The sequence below is a fragment of the Triturus cristatus genome, chromosome 8 (genome assembly GCF_964204655.1).
Source record: "Triturus cristatus chromosome 8, aTriCri1.1, whole genome shotgun sequence".
Lineage (NCBI taxonomy): Eukaryota > Metazoa > Chordata > Amphibia > Caudata > Salamandridae > Triturus > Triturus cristatus.
The window spans coordinates 562056853-562074025 of record NC_140591.1 but is presented as its reverse complement, the minus strand read 5'-3'; positions in this window follow the sequence as shown (position 1 = coordinate 562074025).

Genomic DNA, 17173 nt, shown 5'->3' with positions numbered 1-17173 from the left:
CACTTTGTGATGAAAGGCAAACAAATGACGCAACAATGACAATGTAGCTTCTTTACAAATGTCCTCAGTATCCGCGGCGATTAGTAAATCGTCAACATACTGAATAAGGGTAGCACCACTAGGTAAGACAATTGTATCAAGCTGCGCCTTTAAAGCCTGACTGTATATTGATGGACTTTCACAGTAGCCCTGCGGAGCGCGATTAAAGCGGAAGCTGCGACCTCCTAAATTAAAACCAAAAATATCCCTGCTTTCCTCTGCGATCGGAATGCTAAAGAAAGCATTCTTTAAATCAATCACTGAGAACCAGGCAGCGGAAGCTGGGATCATAGTTAACAAGGCAGTTATATCAGGGACAACTGGAAACTGTGGCACAACTATCTTATTGACCTCTCTAAGATCGATCACAAATCTGTAAACAGGTGGGTGAGAAGGGTCAGTACGTTTTAAAACAGGCAGAACCGGACTATTGCAAACGTTGCCTCTTGTCTCTTCGATTACGTTCTTTTCAATCAAGTCATAGATGATCGCTAACAACGCTTTCTCACCTTCATTAGAGATCTTGTACTGGGGAATGCTTGGCAATTTAACATTGGCTTTCAAAGTGACCACATATGGCGGTGTTTCCAAGAGACCCACATCGTTAGGACCAGTAGCCCAAAGGACATCCGGAAGAGACGACAATTCGACTGGCAGTTTATTCTTCGACAAATACATTGGAGAAGTCAGTGTAAGTTGTACTCCCGAGGGGGAACAATATAATGTCGCATGTAATCTCTTTAACAAATCCAATCCCAACAGGTTTTCACCACATCCTGTCGTTAGGATAAGGGGTGCTTTCAGTTCACAAAGGTCCAACAGAAAGTTGCATAGGACTAGAGATCGGGTTCCTAACCGGGGCGCCAGAAAAACCTACTGAAACATTCATTTCGCCAGACAAAGGCGCGCCAGGGAGTTTTGAGTGCATAATTGAACTCTTCGCAGCACCAGTATCCAACAGAAAAGGCTCTGACACACCCGCTGTAGTCACCTTAACATACGGTCCACTCTGATCCACTGGCACTGAAACAACTCCCTCTCTTTGTCTACGGCTGTCCTAGTAATCATTACCTTCCGCATTTCCATCTTCTGCATAATAGTCATTATTATAGTACTGAGCTGTCCCACCAGTTACATTGGCCTGCTGATCAAAACTGTTCATTGTATTTTGAGGCGGAAGAGGACGCGCGTTCTGGGGAACATTCCCACGCCCTCTACCTCTAGGAGCTTGCTGACCACCCCTACCTCTCGCGCCATAAGCATTATTTGTGCGCTGCAACAATATAGGACAACTATACTTAAAATGACCTTCTTGTTTGCAATACGAACACTGATTGGGACCCACAGGAACACGCGGTTGGAAATACCCGAACCTTTGCATGTTACTCTGAAACTGTTGGGGTTGTTGATAGTTACTCTGATTTTGCTTATAGTTATTCTGATCTCCACGTGGCGGGTAAGCCTGCTGTAAAAGAACCTTCGTCTTTAATTCTTTTGTTTTCTTGTCTGCTCTATCCTTCTCATCTTTATCCCTATTTTCGTAATACTGTGCAGTAGCCAGTATTTGCGCTGATGAAGAAATAGCCCAAGAACTCTCTGAATCTTTTAATTTCTTACACAACTCGGGGAGCAAATTATGCACAAATTTATCAACAAACAATCGTTGACCACCTTCCGTACTCATATCTTGACCACTGTGGTCGATAAATGTTTCTTCAAACCTGGTGAAGAAATCGGACACTGACTCATCTTTCTTCTGCTTGCATGCTGATAATTTATCCCAATTCACATGCATCGCCGGCATGAAAGTTTTTTCATGTAAGTAATGATTCTACCAGGGAGCTCTGCTATTAAGGGCTCAGGTTTTGCACCACCAACTTGTCTAGTGTCTGTAGCAATGATATTAGCCCATGTGTCACCTAGTTCTGCAGCATGGTCTGCATTACGAATCAATCCCCACAAAGGCTGCGGCACAACATTCCCGAACAACATTTCTATGTCAGCTAAATTCATGACACACGATTCTGCAGTCTGTGATAATTCCTTATAATATCCTGCAGGGTTTTTGCGGGGGTCGGGCAATGTCTGTTTAAGCGCTATTACTTCAGATCGTTTCCAAGGGACATGCACCCAAACGCGCTGGAAATGAGCTGGAACTGCTACAATACCTCGACCGGCATCAGCCGCAACGGCTTCCTTCCATACCGGAGGTACTTCTCTCATAGGGTACTGTTGCACCTTTTTACCAGAAGAGTCATGCTCAAACAGTGGCTGGGAAGGATTCTCAATTCTAAAAGACAACAATGTCGCAACTGCTTTTTCGACATCGGAACCCACAATCGTACCCTTTCCAAATTCAAACCGTAAGCGGCACAACTCCTGCGGATTTGCTTCCAAATCATTATCCTCCAATTCCTCACAAAGGAAAACACACATCCTTTCAAAAACGTATCTCTGTTTTGATGCTTCCCATTGATGAAAAACATCCATAATAGACTCCACATCATACCTTGATGGGTGGACAATCCATCTGTGTGCCATACGGTCAAGCATTTCTTTCTCCCGAGAATCAGGCAGCTGACTACGCGTCTGCTTACGTTGTGCATTAGGGGTCGTACTAGATAACCCAAAGAGAGGCGACATTAAACTAGTGACCGCACTAGTTATTCGTTGTCGTGTAGAAGGGGAGGTTGAGGCAAGAACAGGGGGGAAGACAGAGGGAAGAAAAATGGGTGCAGATACAGGTACAGGGGTAGTATCGGGAAGGGCGCCAAGAGAGGCAGTCGATGGAGCAGACAAAGTCGCAGAAGGCAAAGGGGGGACAGGCAGCAAAGTCGGCGGCCCCTGAGGGGGCTGCGCCACAAGAGTAGGAGCCGGCTGTGGAGGAGCTGGCGGTTGCGGGAAAGCTTGCGGCAAATTAGCTGGAGGCTGTACATTTAAGGGTTGCGGAGGTGCTGTAGCACTCTGCGCATAAGGGGGTGGCAAACTCAGCAAATGTGACATTAGGGGATCTTTCTCCTTTTCTTGTGACGCACCTTGCTGAAGGAGCGGCAAAACTGGATAACATTTATCTATCACTAGTTTACATCGTCTGTGCAACTGCTCATTCATTTGTTCTTCTTCGTTATCTTTAAACTGCAAAGCTGCTTGCATTATCGATATACCTTTCTCTCTCTTATTTCTCTTTGCTAATTTAATTTCTTTCTGTTTCGCTTCCTTTCGCCATAGGCGGAAAGAGTCAAACATCGCCGGCCGGGCTTTCTTTTTAAATAATTTAAGTTCTAGGTTATCCAGGATTTCTGTATCGAAACTACCATTTTGGGGCCATTTTAAAACACCATCCTTCCTGGTGTATCGGATCCATACTTCATTATACACAATGGGGCCCACGCCATGTTTCACATAAAGCTCATACGTTGGAGTTCCAATTGGAGGAACCGGACACGAATCCTCTAATCGGGAGTCCCTATTACAACCCAAACAAAACAAATTTCCAAATATACTAGAACCAGGCATCGTCGCTCACTAGTCTAGTTTCAAACTTCAAAGGATTATCGAATACTATAGCCTCGTGAATAGACAAGTCCTTCGACTTTGGCACTTGCAAGTTCCAAATCAAAGCGATCCCGAAGGGATACCAAACCAAACAAAGGACTGGGAGACGCTCCACTTATACTTAACTGAGATATCGATGACGTCACCAGAAGACTCGTTAATTCGTTTCGCTCTACCAAATCATCAAGGGTCCAAAACAGGGTGATAGTCAGGGCAGCAGTCCTTTGTAGCCGTCGGGACGCGGAGAACCTCGCAGTAAAGACTTTCGGACCACGTCGACATGCATGGGTCGATGAGGTGGCGGCCTTCCTTCAGAATTTTCACACGAAGCTCCTCACGAACCTCTGGCTTGGACCGGTACCGCTGAAATCGCCCTACGTTGGGCACCAACTGAAGTACTGGGTTTTTCAGAACCAACCCAGCGGTGCCAGGGGACACACCCGAAGACTTCGAGTTCTTCCTGTCTTGGACCACAAAAACACAGAGTCTTCTAGGTGAAGTCAAAGATTGTTTTTATTGGCTGCAGACCAATCACAGGTATCCGAGAAGTACAACACGATGTATGTTCTCAGGAGACTGCTCCCAACCAAAAACCAGTCTTTTCTTATATACAGAATATTACGCTCTGGGCAACACCGCCCCTATTTTACAAGTGGTCATTCACATATTTTCGCTTCAAAGAAAAGGCAAAGTCATGATGATAATCCCACATTTCAGCTCGGTCAGCACATAATTATTTACCCAGCAAGGCTCAGAACCCTCATCAGATAGCAGCAGACCCCAATAAAACGGACACCTCCTACTCGTAAAACAGGCCATAAAGTAGGAAACAGAGTCAGGTGTGAAAGGGATTAGTTCAGGAGTCGCGTGGGATACACGACTTTATGATGTGCTGGGCCCTGATGCTAATCCCATAAGGCCGCAGTAAAAGGAACCGGCCGGGCAGGACTGACCCCGGGCAGCGGAGTCAGTTTGCATAGGTCACACAGAAGTCAAGGAAAGATTGCGTGTCCTTTAGGCCTAGGCATGGCCTCAATGCGCAGCCTATGTGAGGGCAACCACAAAATGGTTACCCTTTTAAAATGGAACCCGAGGGTTCGACATGTAGTGTCGTGTACGCGGTGAATTCATCGGTGAAACATGACGAAAACACTCATACATACCGCATTAGTCATTTGCGGTTCGCCGATACCAAAATCGCCAGGGTAGGACCATGCTACCAACATGGTTCCGAAATTTACAGTACCACAGGTTCCCAACCTACACCTCCCGGGAAAAAGAATCCAACTTGTAGCAGTTACAAAGAAACAAATGACTAATCCAGTTTCAGAAGCAGTACGTGTCAAAACAGGGTCCTTTGAGGAGAATCACTGATTTGTGGTGTGTAATTTGAGTCCTGGCAATCTGCTTGGATTATATCTCTTGTACGAGCTGAATTGTTCCATCTATTGTACTCCAAATAGAATTGAGATTCAGACTCATGATGAGGACATTGCCCCTAAATTTGTTGGACATAGATCAGAAATCGGACTGTACACTATGCTGACAAAAGATAATTCGGCCCAAGAGCTGAGCAACCGAGTGTTGCCTAATGTTTGGGACTTTTCATGGAAAGGCATAGGTCTCATCAAAGGTGTAAGGCAGTCTGCCTAACAATGAAGCCTAAGACTGAAAACCTGAGAATCCCAGAATACAATCTGACTCCTGAAACCATTACTTCTTTGATTGACTCAATAATAGAGCAAGGCATTCTGAACAAAATTATGGAGAGTTTATGTAACTCGCCCATCATGGGTTTACATAAACCCAATGGCAAGTACTGCATCATACAAGATTTAAGAAAGGTTAACTCTATTGTCATTCCTTGTTGTTCTGTGGTACTGAATCCATCTGTAATTTTGTTTCAAATTTCAGGTGAGACTGAGTGGTTCCTCTGTCATCGATTTGTGTCAAGCCTTCTTTTCTATACCATTATATGAGGATCGCCAGTTCCTTTTTGCTTTATGTTTCGACCGCCATGTTTTGCATGGTGCAGAGTCCCAAAAGGGTATACAGAGAGTTTGTTAATTTCAGATACTAAAAGAAAACTTGGAGTCTCTGGTGATGCCCTTGCACTCGGTCCTAGTCCAGTACATTGACAATCTATTGGTGGCGTCAAATACACAGGAGGCTTAGAAAAGAGACATGATTGCCTTTTTGAACCACATAGCTGAGAATGGACATAAAGTGTCCTAGACCAAATTGCAGTACTGTAAGAACGAAGTCCTGCATCTAGGACATCACATTGAGAAAGGAGCAAAGAAGGTGCCAAAATTTAGAATCACTGTGATTCTGAAAATGATACCGCCAACAATCCAGAAAAAAGTCAGAATGTTTTTGGGAATGGTGGGCTACTGTTGCAGGTGGATTCCCAACTTTTCGCTGGTGGCTGAGCCTTTACAGAGGCTCAAAGATGTATCATCTCTGGTACCATGAGAGGAAAACTGTTTTCGTACTTTCTCAGAGCTGAGAGAATGCATCTGCTATGCCCGGGCACTGAAAATGCTTGATTATAATAAATGTTATGCTTTGTTTTTCAGTGAGAGAGAGGGATGCGCTCTCTCATTGGTAACCAGATGCATGGGAATGCTCGTAGATCTGTCGCTTATTTGTCGGCCACACTTGATCCTGTAGCTTCTGCTTTGCCCGGCTGTCTCACAGCTTTGGCCTAAACAGCTGTCAACACAGATCAATGCAATAGCATTGTCATGGGTCATCCATTGATATTGTTTGTCTCCCATTGTTTAGAAGGCCCGTTAACTCGTACCAGAACCCAATAATTGACCAATAGTCGTCTGATCAAGTATGAGCAAGTAATTCTCGGTGTTGATAAGGTCACATTGAGAAGATGTACTGTACAAAATCCTGCTACCATTTTGCCCATCTCTGGAAATAAATCTGTTAAAGATGAAGGTGAGGATGGCTGTCTTGATGTTACTGAACTAGCCAAGTCCTGGAACAAACTCCCCCTTCACCTCCGATGGAGCCCAACACTGCACCAATTCAGAAGGGACCTCAAGACCTGGCTCTTCAAATGACCTAACGGAGCTGCTCACTCTCCCCACCAAGCGCTTTGAGACCCTCACGGGTTAGAAGTGTGCTCTACAAATCCCCCGATTGATTGATTGATTGAACTAAGCACCTAGTCGAGACCTGACATACAAGATGTGCCACTACCTGAATCAGATTATGTGATTGTTTGTTGATGTATCCTGCTTACGAGATGATTTTGGAAACCCGAGGGCTGCCTACATAGTTTGCAATGTCTCAGGTGTGGTGAAGCCTCCTGGCTTCAAGGAGTATTTTCAGCACAAGTGGATGAATTGATTACTCTTATCAGAGCATGTTGTGTGTCAGACCAGCAGAGAGTGACCATTTTCATGGATAGTCATTATAGCTTTGGTGTTGTTCATGGTTTTGGATAGTTATGGTCAGAACGTGGGTTTTTGGCCTCTTCAGGGTCCCTAAGACGTAATGGCGATAGTGTCTATAACCTTCTGAAGGCTTGACAGTTATCAGCCAAGATTGCAGTTGTCAGATGTGCCACAAATCAAAATGGCACTGACTATGTGACAGTGGGCTATAGTTATGCCGATGAAAAAATGAGATATTGCACTCTGAATATTTGCGCCTTTAATGGGGAGTACCACATTGAAAAATTGAATGCCACAAATTGCAATCTGCAGTTGACAGCAGTTGATACCTGGAACAAGGTTGAAAGCTTACAGGAAGAAGTGTCAGAAGCAGAACAGAAAGGCTGGATTAGAGCAGGGTGTCAAAAGAGATGAGGATCACATTTGGGTTTGTTAACATCCATGAATACGATGTCATTACACACCAAGATATATACAGGTCCGACCACCTCAATACCAGTAGAAACAATGTCAATGTATGACATAACCTATGCATGCATAACAGTGTTGATACCAGTAGAAACAATGTCATTGTATGCCATAATCTATGTGCGCATAACAATGTCAATATCAGTAAGGACAATATTAATGTACGCTATGAAAACTGTATGCACAATACTGTGGATATCAGTAAAAATGATATCACTGACCGCCATGTTGATTGCTGTCGGATACATCCAAGGTGACCTCCCCGTCAACTTCAAGTCAGAGATACGTGGTCTGACAGGCCCTGGGACCCAAACTCGAGCCTACTGATTAACAGGTCACAGGTGGATCACACTTAGCCCAAAGACAAATGTGCACACAGTGAAAACCTGATCAATCCCACAGATAGTCAGTCACACAACACACGGGTCAAAGGGGACCCTCATTGATATTGTGCTCTGCTTGGAACCTTGCTGGGAGAAGGAGTGCACACTCCCCAGCACTTGTTTTGCGGCGGGGAAGCCGCGATGCTGAATTTATGCGCCGTAGCACCTTAAATTCATTAGAGGCTTCCCGCAGAGTGGGACCTTCATTGTTGTGCTCTGCACGGGACCTTGCTGGCAGAAGACCACACTCCTCAGCATTCCTTTCTAAGTGGAGAGGCCACAACACTAAATCCAGGTACCCGACGTCCTTAAATCCATCAGAGTTTTTCCGCAGCGCAGGAGCCTCATTGTTGTTGTGCTTTGCCCATGACCTTGCTGGGAGAAGGAGACCACACTCCCCAGCATTCCTTTTGTGACGGGGAGGCTGCGATGCTGAATCCAGGTGCAGGAGCACCTTAAATCCATCCGAGGTCTCCTATAGTGTGGGATGCATGCGGGCCTCGCCTAGCCTAAGATCAGACCAAGGGCGGGTCCGTCCTGTGCCTATCAGAGCCTGGAGAAGGATGAGCCCTCCCTCTTGGTTTTTGGACTGTCCCATGGACTTAAGACTTGGATGCAATTGACCATCGGGTGCTGCTGCTTATCCCTACCAAACTCTATGAAGACACAGAGCGAATAAAGGTACTGTACTTGACGCCTCTAGGCGTAGAAAGCAGTTACACCAGGGCCAGACCTGCTAAGAAAAAGTAAACAGGAGAACAACAATTGGAAATCAAGCACCTAAAGCCACTGAACTCATGCTGAAACAGGAATTACATTCCCAGCCGCAGAGTGAACAGTCATTGTGACTCAAGGTTGACCTAGGAGGAGGCGGGTCTCTCTTTTTTGTCCGCTACTTTAAGCAGAAACAAAAAACAAATTCTGGACTCACTCACCTAACCGCCCTTCACTTCTTGATTGATTCTCCTGCTTTATGGATAGCTTTACTCTCATAAGTGTGCCTGAAACACACCCTGAGGGAATCGGCGACATTGAACTTATAAAACATGGGGAAATGAAAGGCAACAGATGCAATCCCCAGGATAGAAAAACCACCTAAATTGTAAGGAAGTGTGGGAGAAAACTGCACAATCGCTGACATAGATACTCTCATACAGGAGGTTGAGACAATGTTAGGAGGAACAACTAAGAAACAAAAAACTCCATCTAAAAAAATAACTTCCTTTTACACGAAGAAGTGAGTGCCACAAATACGGCGAAAAATGTGCCACAAAAGCCCCGTAGTACATGTAGCAAGCCAACAGGGACTACTGACACAACTAGTAGCATTACCAAAAGCGCAAAAATCATCTAGCAGTTCACTACAGGGACAGAGGGTAGGATAGAGAGTAGATGACAATCCAAACCCCATCATCCTGGAAGAAGTGGGAAAAAGGGAAACTACGGGACTTGCTCACACAAATAGATTTGTGCCCCTAATGGAAGGAAACTTGAACACATTAGTTCAAGATGGAACACTGTGTCTTTACAGTTACATTCTAAAAGAATTACCAAAGGAAGGGCACAACTGCAGATGCAACAATAGGAAAATACAGGAACTCATAGCAAACATTTGCATTCAGAAGAGAGAGATCCAGGATTTAAAATATGTGTATACTCACTTAAGGCGCTACTGAGCACAAGTGCAGTAGTACCCCCTATTAAGCCACATGAAGGAAGTACAGAGTTGCCTGAATCACTGCCTAAACCACCATGTGGGTGTAACCCAATACCCCTGCCAGCATTTAATAGAGCACAGGACCAACCCCTACAAAATGAGATTGAAGGGAAACCTGAAGGAAGGCAGTCACCCCCATTGCGTAGGAGAAACGAGTATAGGCTAGGCACTTCAGAAGATGGCAGGAATAAGCCAAGTTTTCTAGAAGGAAGAGAAATTTTGATAACACAGCCTCAACACTTGCCATGCAGAACCCTTCGAGGTATCCCTAGTATGCATCAGGAAAGGTACATGCACACGACGCTAACAAGGACACAATGGGAAGGTGACCACATACCTAAAAGCATACATCATACTAAATCCTAAAAGAGAGTTGGAGATTATAGAATACATCTAATTAATGTACCTAAGCTCGGTAAATAAAGCTGGGAGGATGAGGAGGCACTTAAAAGCAAAGTCATTTATTGGATTAGACACAAACTACATTCTTTGTCGACTGTCCGTCGCAATGATGGGGTTTTGGGCTGCTGCTGCGGCACAATAGTCCGATCTGAACTCGCTGGCTTGCTGCTCTGGTTCTCCGCGTCAGTGCCCAGTGTGGTGATTACCATGCTTATTGGGCAATTAAACAGGATTCCCCCCCCGGGTTCCAGAGCCTCACCAAAGGACGTCCGCCATCTTAGGCGGTTAGCCACGCCCCTAAACGAATGGATAGATGATAACAACATACAATCCTCATACCAGGCTGGATTCTGATCACAGTAGATCAAGTATTCAGACTTCTGTGCATCCTCTGGAAACATACTGGGATAAAGGGGAGCCACATCTACATAGTGTTTGTAGATCTAAGGGCAGCATTTGATTTTGTACCCAGAAGACCACTGTGGGCTTCGTTGAAAAGCCAGCAAGTGTCTGCAGATATTTTAGATCGGATAGTTAGGCTGTATCAGGACAACTGCGCAAGAGTCTGCTGGGGTACGAATGAGGAGCTTACAGAACCAATTCCCATAGATAGAGGAGTGAGAGAGGGATGTGTGCTCCCACCCACCCTGTTCTCACTCTATAATAATGATGTGGTCAACTGCCTTGAAAAAAATCTAAAAATTACTCCTCTAAACTTTGTGGGAACCTGGTTCCAGCGTTACTAGTTGCAGATGACACCATCTTGATCTGGCAATCACCCAAGGGTCTCCAAAATCTACTGGATGACTTTAACATATATTGTAAGGAAAAGGTCTAGAAATAAATATTGGAAAAACTAAATATATAGCCTCATTAGAATTTTTGGAGAAATATCAGGGTGGCTGAACAAAAACTAGAACTTGTATTAAATTTCACTTATCCAGGTATAACTCTTGATTCAAAGTTGTCATGGAAATCACAAACAAATCATTCCACAGTGGTTCTCATGCAGAGGTCTGGGGCTGTCTTCAATAAATATAACTCACCCATGGGTAAACTGATCACACCAGTCTTAGAAATTTATAAATATAAATCGCAGGCAGATCCTTTATGTGGATCTGAACTGTGGGGCACTGGCAACACTAAACAACATACATTTGAGGAAAATAAGTTCATGAGAATGACATTGGGGCTACCATTGGCAACACCACGTGTCCCGATGTTCCACGATCTAAATATTAAGTGGATAGGGCATACTGCAACACTACGCCAGCTTATCTATTGGATTAGAATATGGACAACCACAGGGCAGATAGATTATAGAGTGGGTATTAAAGAAATATTAGATTTGGATAGACAACTAACCTTTCCTTGGCTTAGACACATCCAGAAATGGTTTATTGAGCTCAGCCTCCCCTGATATTGGATGGAACTACAATTGTTGGTGCAAAGTTCTAAGAAAATCTTAAACAAACATACTGGGAATATGTTCTCAATGCACTTCATCGTAACCCCATTCTAGGTAGATTAACAACACTGTTTCTCAATGCCAAACAAAACCCATTTTAAGAAGAGTTTCTTGATACTATTTAGCCACACTTGGCAAGAATTCTGTTCATGAAGTTCTAGTATGAAACTCTATACTGCAAAATGGAAAACACGGGGAGAATTATCCTGTACGTCATATACCTTAGGCTATACTGAAGATAATGTGCGCATCCTGTTCTTCTGCCCGGCCTACAAAAGAGCAAGGAAGAACTTGATTCGCCCATTATGCAAAAATATAGGGTTTAGGAAGCACCAAGACGACCTTAGAGTGTTGACACATGACCCAACACCATACATAACTTTTGGTGAGTCCAATTGTTTATTAGCAGTGGGATTTGTACGGCGCAAGATGGGGCTGAAACTGTGATGATGGAATGAGCAATATATTCCTCCTCTTTAAGTACTGTATCATGGATGATGATTGTTTTAATGTAATTTTGTATATAATAAATTGCACTATTAGTCATCGACTTGGACAGAATATTAATTGCGATTTTTTTTAATATATATATATATATATATATATATATATATATATTCACAGAAAAAACCATAGGTTTCAGGCACGTTATAGTTAGGAATTAGCATTTAAAAAACCTCAGAAATTCATTGAAAAAACCATAGGTTTCAGGGGTGTTATAGTTAGCTGGACTTTTCACTTGTACAAAACCATTGAAATTCCCCCGTTATAGTTAGTTCAGCTAACTATAACTCGCGCGCCCGCAATGCACTGCTGATGACGTCACATATTACATCACTCATGACATGGTCAGTGACATCACTCATGACATCACTGATGACATCTCAAATGACATCACTGATGACATCATCCAGTGAATGTGTGTTTTTCTGAAAATTAAATATGTTTTATATATGTATATCTCAAGGTCGATGGAAGAATAAATGGGTATATAAGTGTCTAAATGGATGATTTGTTTTTGAAAAATGGATTGTGTAACTGACTGATTAAGTGTATCATAGTGAATACATGGCTTAGTGAGTAATGTTTAAATATGTAAATATCTGTATCAGTCTCTCACTTTGTGTATAAGTGGCTGCATGGGTTGGTGAGTAGCTACATGGGTGTCTATATAGGTTATTAGTTGGTTTTTTGAGTATCAGTCTGAGTGTCTGCATGGTTCGGTGGGGGGTATTACGTAGTGCATAGGTGCATGAATGAGTGACTCACTGTTTGTATGTGTTGAACACAGCATGTGTGCAGGACTGTATGGGTGGATGAGTGTGTGTATGGGTGTGTTAGTGAGTGAATGACTGTCTCAATAGTGTCTTTATGAGTAACTACATATGTTTTAAACTAGTATATGTGACTATTGGTGTATATATGTGAGTATATGTGAGAGTGAGAGATTGAAAGAGTTCCTGTATGAATAAGTATGTGTTTCTATAAGTGATTGTTTAAAAGACAAAGTATGTGTAAGTTTCCGTAGAAGTAAGTGTGGTGGTGTGTGTATAACTGTATATGCAAGTAAATGTATGTTTGATTCTTTATTAGCATGAGTGACTATGTGTGTGAGTAACTCTATGGATGAGTGGCATTGTGTAACAGGATGTATAGGTGTATGAGTACATATGATGAGTGAGTACATGTATGAGTGACTGTATAGGACTGTTGGTGAATGAGTGGATGTGTATGTGGATCTTAGAATTACTGAAGAGGTTGTTGTAACTGGTACTGGTATGTCCATTGTTTTGAAAATTTTAGTCTCTATTTTTGAATGTGTGTATCAAAGGTTATATTAGGGTGAGAGGAGGTCTGCCACTCTATCACAAGGATGATGTCATCAGTGATGTCATCAGTGATGTCATTTGAGATGTCATCAGTGATGTCATGAGTGATGTCACTGACCATGTCATGAGTGATGTAATATGTGACGTCATCAGCAGTGCATTGCGGGCGCGCGAGTTATAGTTAGCTGAACTAACTATAACGGGGGAATTTCAATGGTTTTGTACAAGTGAAAAGTCCAGCTAACTATAACACCCCTGAAACCTATGGTTTTTTCAATGAATTTCTGAGGTTTTTTAAATGCTAATTCCTAACTATAACGTGCCTGAAACCTATGGTTTTTTCTGTGAATTTCAAAGGTTTTTTAAATGCTAATTTCTAACTATGCCTACAGAGATAGGACATGTGAAGAAAGAAGAAAAAATGCACAGAAAGAAACAAAAGAAGTGCAGAAAGAAGCAACAGAAGTCCTCAAATACGAAGATAAGTGCAGGAAGAAGGATAACGTGCAGAAAGAACAAAAAGAAGAGCAGAAAGAAGCCTTGTTGCAAAATCATCCTGTACCCTCAACTTTTTCAGACGGATACTGGTGGTAACTGAGTCTGACTAACCAGTCCTAGAGCCAGTACTATGTTAAAAGACACTTAGAATACAGTGAAAACACCTACATACACTAGGGAACATTATGCGTTGGGGTCCCCCTGGGATTAGCATGACCTCCTCTGTAAGCCCCTAGTATATAATAGGGCATGGGGATTAAAACTACCTCTTAAAACAGGCCACAGGGCGTTTTTGTACACGTTAACTCAGGCCCCGTCCCCTCCCTTCACCACTCTGTAAACACGCCCTGTGTCCAATTTTAGTTGGGAGATTAAGTTCATTTGAATCCTGAGGGTCCCTAGGGTCCAACTAGCCCACTAGGTACCTCCAGTAAGTGCCACAGAGCTGCGTTGCAGAGTGGTGTAAAAAGTGGCACGGCCTGGACCACCTCTCTGCAATGCAGCTCAGTGGCGCTTACTGGAAGCACTTGGTGGGCTAGTTAGCCCCCAGGGGCCCTCAGTATTGAAGGGAAATTATATCCCCAATTTAAAACGTGCCATAGTGCGTGTTTGCACACGTCACCTCAGGCCCCGTCCCCTCCCTTCACCACTGTGTAAACGCGCCCTGTGGCTGTTCTAAGTTGAGAGATTAAGTCCCCTTGAATCCTAAGGGTCCCTAGGGTCAAACTAGACCACTAGGTACCTCCAGTAAGCGCCACAGAGCTGCGTTGCAGAGAGGTGTAAATAGGGGCTTGGCCTCAGAACACCTGTCTGCAGCGCAGCTCCCTGGCGCATACTGGAGATGCCTATTGGGGGCGCGTTTGCAGAGTGCTGCACGGAGGGGGTATGGCCTCCGGCACAACGCCAGTCTTTTATTTATTTTAATTTTTTAAGAAGGGGGCTGTGTGGTTCCCCTTCTGATTCTAATTTATAGGCCCTGATGACCCCATCCCCCAGGGCCTGTCTCCTAATTATATTTTTTTGACCCCAATCCCCAGGGCCGGCCACTGTTTTTTATTATTTTTAAAAAATATATATTTATAGACACACCTAGGACATGCTGGACAAACCGTACGTACCTATCGCCATGACGATTTGCGTGATATTCATTAAAAGGCGACTATGCATGCAATGAATCCACGTGGAATGTATTTACACCACTAGTAAAGCTCTGACATGTCTGATGCCCTACCGTGCCTAATGCCGGTAGACACCCTTGTCGTTTATTTATACAAACATGGGTAGCTATTGACGGGCACATTTAATACACATGCACACCAAGCCATTCAAAGAGGATTCGACAAAAATTCGACCAAAACTATGTAAGAAACCCCCCTCACGGTTAATAAAACACACATCCACTGCCGGATGTGTAATACTTTTTATTTTACTCTCTGGAAAGGGGATGAACATCACTTGAGAGTCACAGCGCGCTCCTGACAGAGCCCAATGCTGTGTTACACCCACCATTGCCTGCCGAGTGCCACACACCTCTGTGTTGTATTCCACTAGCTAGTGCATATGCTATGACACTCTCTAGCCCATGTGCACTGTAACACCACCCCGTGAATATGTCATGCCACACTTGTCTTCGCACGGGTTATATTGCCCCATCTAACGTGCCTTCCTCGATGCCTATGTTATAACGCACAGTGCTATGTCATACATATTACAATCTGGGATCCATATCTTTGTCACAGTGCATATGCAACGTTACACTCCCCAGCACATATTTTATATTACAACTTTAGAGACTAGTTAGGTTACACAACACTGCCCTGTGCATATTACACTCCAAGGCGCATATCGCATAGCACGCGCTAGTGCCTGTGCTATCTCGCGCTCTCCAATGAATCTGTCATTGCGCACAATGTATTGCATATTATATTTCACGCCCGGTTCATCTTATATCACACTTTTTGGTGCATAGTTTATACCATACACTATATCTAGTTTTCATTTTCAATCGTGCTCTCAGGACTATGTTCTATATAACACTGTGTTCACCTACCCTTTTCACGGGCATTACATTTTGCGATAGGGGGTGGAGGGTCAGGGGGTGTTTCTGCCAAGTGAGCCAGGAGTCACAGTCACAAACGTCCTCTTCTTCCTGAATAAAAGTGAGATTATGCTGCATACTTGTTCATATTTTAAGTAGTTCGCACAGACACAATGTTTTAAAACCAATAAAGTTCCTAATACCCGCCTTCTCTGAACAGTTAGCTTGCTGCCCCATCCCCCTCCTCCCTATCCTCTGTTGTGTGAATCCATGAACTAGCCTCCTCCCTCCTGCCATGCATGGTCTAATGTGCTGCCACTGCCATCAATTTAGTATGATGTACCAGTCCACTCCTCCTGCCCTCCATTGCCCAATTCTATGCCCCATCATTGACCTCCTGCTTAAACTCTGTGCTTAGCTTGCTGCCCCTATTCTCCTTCCCCCTGCCCTCCGATGTCTTTGTGCATGCCCCTGCTCCATCCTTTTTGCCCACCATGTTCCATGGACCTACCACTCCTATCTACTCTGAGTGTTCTGTTGAGCTGCCACTCCCCTCCCACCTGCCTAGCATTGTCAGATGACTGTAACCTGTCCCTGCCACCTCCACCCTGCCTGTCCACATGCCATGCCCCTATCCTCTTCCTCCTGCCCTGAATGGTCCATTGCACTGCCACACCCTTCTGCCCTCCCTGGTCTGTTGTGCTGCAACTGCTCCTCCTGCCTGCCCCGTGTGGTCTGTTGTGAGGTCCCTTCCCCTGAACTTTCTTGTCTGTGCACAGGTCCTGACCCTCCCTTCTATCCTCCATCGTCCTTTGTGCATGCCCCTGCACCCTCCTTCTTGCCCATCATAGCCATTGTGCTGCCACTAACCCTCCCACTTGCCATGCATGGTCTTCTGTGCTGCCATGGCCCCTCCCACCTTCCCTGTGTGGTCAGTTAGCTGCCCCTGACCCCCTCCCACCTTCCCTCCATGGTCTGTGTGAATGCCATCACAGTCTCACTGTTGCTCTTCATGGTGTGTCTTGCTTCTAGTGCCCATCCTGCCTGACCTCCATGGCTATCTTGCTGCTCCTGCCCTGCCCCCTTGCCCCCAGCCCTCTGTTTACATGTGCAGACCCCTACTCCCTCCCTCCTGACTTGTCTGTTCCATTGTAATGCCCCTGATCCGTCCCTCCTGCCCTTTATGTTCTGTTATGCTGCAGCTTTCTCTCCTGTCTGTCCATTATAGTCAGCTAGCTACCATTGCCTCTTGCCCCTCTGTTCTCTGTTGTCCATGTGCATGGTCCTGTCCCCTCCCTCTTGCTTTCTATGGATTGTTGTGCTGCACTCCCGTCCTGCATGCCCTGTGTGGTGTATTGTGCTG